At 34.4% G+C, this 4,394-nt stretch overlaps 1 long non-coding RNA gene across 1 annotated transcript; it reads right to left on the minus strand.

The window, feature by feature from the left end:
- Positions 1-527: 527 nt before the first annotated feature.
- Positions 528-3,085, minus strand: LOC118499668. Its single transcript, XR_004902179.1, has 3 exons — positions 2,882-3,085; positions 1,422-1,426; positions 528-540 (listed from the first exon to the last, which is right to left on the minus strand). It is a non-coding gene; the product is annotated as an uncharacterized LOC118499668 (long non-coding RNA).
- Positions 3,086-4,394: the final 1,309 nt, after the last annotated feature.

A 4,394-nucleotide genomic window follows, 5' to 3' on the forward strand; every position in this document is an offset into this window, starting at 1 on the left:
CTCACATACACACTCTGGTGGCTTATCAACTTTGTATTTTACTCAACTCTAAACTATGTTGAATATAAGTTAATCTTTCATGATTTGAAAGTCACCTAAAGATAGTATAGCATTTAAAAATCAGTATTATGTATTTTTACAAGAGAATCAGGGAAATAAAAGTTAATATAGATTTATCTAGTTAAAATACTGCATAAAATGTTTATTTCATTTATAAAATGAAAGTATACAGTTTGTAAACTGGGTACTTACCTTCAATAACTTAGGTAGCACATTAAAATAAATATTATAGTGATTATGATAATAGAAACATGTCATTATTATGTAGTTAAATACTAATAGATTGCGAGAAAGGTTTATTTGCAATACCTCAAAATGCTTGAAGATGCCACACTATCAATTGCAGTATATGTGCACTTGGAATTATAAATCCACATATACATATGAACAGCTATTAATGCTTGTGATCAATATTTCATTTGTTTAACCTTACATGTAAGACAATTGTCTGTTTTATATGCAGGTCCTCAGCTGCTCTGTCTACAGAGGTTATGTAAAATTTCTTCTTGAATAGCAATAAATCATGTTAATTCAGCCCTAGTCAAATGAAACATGGTAGAGAGGATGAAGAATGAATAGGAATGAGGATGGTCAAAACAAACTATGATAAAAAGCGTCCCTATTGACGTGATGCACTATTATTGGGTTAAGTACTTCCAGTTATGAAACAAGAACTCAGATCAGCAGGAGTGTTCATATAATCATAATAATCTATTCATAGCGAAGCAGGATAAACTAATTTTGTATGTTTTGATTTTGGTGCAGTGTTTTCTTAGAAATTCAGTGAATACAACTCAATTTGTTTCAAAATGAGGTGAAAATAGGTGAAAATGGACCACCTGCCAAAGATTAATGAGGAACAAATGGGTTGCATTGGCACTATAAGCACAGCCCACAGATTGATGAAATAAGAACCTACCTTATTCTGTCCTCTTTCCACCACAGTCTGTGCTCAGAGTGAGACTTAGTGAAAAGCATAAGCTGCTGTTCCCCTGGAGAGGGTTTCTTATCCATCTTTACAGACCTTCATTTTTGATCCTCTGCCTTCACTATACGGTGCCATCTGGAAAATGAACATGTATATTTTCTTGGATATTTACTTGCATTTTCTGTGTCCCCAGATATTTGTTCCTCAAAAAGCTTATGAAATTAATAAACAAAGGGAGAACCATGAGGTGTTTTTGTGAAAATGAAAAAGAAAATTTTAGAAATCTTCAACTTGACAAATTGAATTTCAAACACCTGGGAAAGGCTAATCCCCCTCATTTCACAGTACTATTTCTTGAATACATTAATTAAAACTGTTGATCTAAGTCCCCGCACAGTTAAAGGCTAAGGGTCCCAGCCATGACTGAAATGACTGAATCTAACATGGCTATTTATTACCCTGTAATCAGTTCATGGCTTCAATACAATGTCCTTTCTTAGTGGTGAATAAGAGGTTCTGTTTGAACAAATCCAGCACTTTATTTAGAGAGGTTTTATGTGCGTCTCTTAATCTTCATCAAAGTGTAATTGGACACTGAGAGAAACAGATTGGTTATTTTCGACTGTATGATAGGCACTGCAGAGAGCCAGGAAAAGACATGATTCATCGATTTTAATAATGTTCAGATAAGCCATCCCAGAGAATATCATGTAAAATAAATATTATGTAATATAAAGGAAGTATTTTAGATAACAGAATTGTTTTTGGAATGCCTACTTCCAAGATAAATTGACTTGGTTCTGAATGTTACTCTTTAGTTTATTTGACTGTAATTTACTGTTAAAGGAAATTCTTTGCTGATTAATTGCTGAAACATTTATAAACTGGTAAGGTTTTCAAGGTACATTTTTTTCCTATGATAAAGTATAGAGAAAAAGTATATGCTGTAGACTTAATGTAATAGATCTATTTATTAATCAATAAAGTATTGTCAAATCCAGCTATTTTCAACTGGTATGCCACAAGAGGCACATAAATGTGCCATAGAAATTTTTAGAACATTCAATACCTAACTATTTAGTCAGGGGCACTGACCTCTTTTCCCTTCAGGGGTGTCCAACCTTTTGGCATCTCTGCACCACACTGGAAGAATTGTCTTGGGCCACACATTAAATATATTGTAACATGTAATCACAAAAAAACCTCATAATGATTTCAGAAAAAATATGATTTTGTGTTGGGCCACATTCACAGCCATCCTGGACTGCATGCAGCCCACAGGCTGCAGGTTGGACACCCCTGCTGTAGGTTGTCAAATTTTGAAAAATGATAATAGCAAACACAGCAATGGTTGTCCATTGTGTATTAATCAAAATTATACCTATTTTTGTCAGATTGACAAAATATATATTTTGGTGTGCAGCAGAGGTTATTAATTAGTTTATGAGATGGAAAAGGTTCAAAATTGGTGGTCTACTCCATATTATGCCATAACCTATAAACTTGTACCATATCACAGCTAATTCTAGTTGTCTACCTGCCTTAACAAGCATTATTAGCATTTCTCTTTTCATTATTTGAAGGATAAAGGATCTGAATGCTCAGTTGTTTGCAGCAAGATGATCTTGGAAATTTTCCAATCTAACCAGAATAAATTTCTAATGATATCCAAATCTAATCCACTGTTTTTTTTCCCTTTCCCAGTCCTTACCATATTAAAGATACAAGGTCTGTCCAGAAGGCATGTAGCCATGTCATATGAAAAATAGAGACCTTTATTAAAGAAGATAGAAGAAACAAGTACATAGGACAATGACTCCTCAGTCCCCTTCAAACTAGGCATCCTGGGACCTCACATAGCTCTCCCAATCATAATTAAGTGACCTGTCACACTTTCCTGAATCTCGTCAACATTCTAAAATCTCTTCCCTTTCAAAAGTGATTTTAGATTTGGGAAAAGCCAGAAGTCACAGGGCACCAAATCTAGGCTATAGGAGGTCTGAGTCACCTGGGTAATTTGATGTTTCCCAAAAATCTCTGCATGAGTCATGATGAATGAGCAGGGATGTGGTCATGATAAAGCTGCCAATCACCAGTTGCCCATGCCTGTGACCTGAATCACCTGAATAGTTTTCATAAAGAAATGTTTAAGCTTAATGCAAAATTCAATGCAGATTCATTGCTCTACTCACTCAGTCATTTTGAGTGCAATAGCCACACAGTACACATGCCAATTCAATGACATCTACACCCTCACTGACTAGTACAGTGAAGTTGTCATTATTCATGCATGTGCATTCCAGTCCACTTTCCTTGGCTGCCAGGTTACATCGATGTCATGCAAACCATTCTCATGATATTAACAATGGCTTGACTTTTTCCAGACAGACCTTCAAATACAGGTTTATTCTCTATAAGTGAAAGAACTATATTAAGTAATATTCCCTCCATGAAAAAAATGATAGGCTTGACTTCATTAAAATTGAAACTTTTTGCTCTGTGAATGTAAGTGTGAAAAGAATGGCCACTAAACACACGGGAAGATGCTCACATTATTAGCCATTAGAGAAGTATTAATCAAAACTGCAATGATATACCATTACAGGCCCACTAAAAGGCCTATAATTAAAATGACAGACAATAGCAAGTATTCTTGAGGTTATGGAGAAATTGGAATCCTCATACATTTGTTTATGAGAATACATGCTACTTCCACTTTGGAAAACAATTGAACAGTTTCTCTAAATGAATAACATAGAGTTACCATATGATTCAATGATTTCAGTCCTAGGTTTATTCACGAGAAATAAAAACATATGTCCACAAAAATGTGTACACAAATGTTTACAGCTTGGCTGTACTTCTTTCTGGGAACTCTAGAATAAGTCTATTTCCCCATCCCTTTCAGTTTCTATAACCTGCCTGAATTTCATATGCATAACTCTATCTTCAAGGCCAATCATGATAATGGCTGGTAGAATTTTATCATTCAGATTCATACTCTTCTGCCTCTTTCTCACTTAGAAGGACACTTAATCATTGCAATGGGCAAACCTGAATAATCCAGGATCATGTCTGCCATCTCAAGTCAGCTGAGTAGCAATTTAGTTCATTCTGCAACTTTAATTCCCCCTTTTCCATGAAATATAACATACTCATAGGTTCTGGGATATAGAACTTGGACATCTTGAGGGACCAATTATTCTGCCTACCAAACATGATTCATTTTTCTATTCATTTTTATTTCTAAATTATGACTTTAAAATTAAGCCTCAATTCAATAGATATTACTAAATAAAATGACCGTTTTTTCATGTATTCAAATATTCATAAATTCTTAAATTACTGATCCATTTCAGTGACACTCTAAAATATTTAAGAACATGGGAAAATCCATGTCCAAAAG

Source organism: Phyllostomus discolor, chromosome 3 (assembly GCF_004126475.2).
Source record: "Phyllostomus discolor isolate MPI-MPIP mPhyDis1 chromosome 3, mPhyDis1.pri.v3, whole genome shotgun sequence".
In the NCBI taxonomy this organism is placed as follows: domain Eukaryota; kingdom Metazoa; phylum Chordata; class Mammalia; order Chiroptera; family Phyllostomidae; genus Phyllostomus; species Phyllostomus discolor.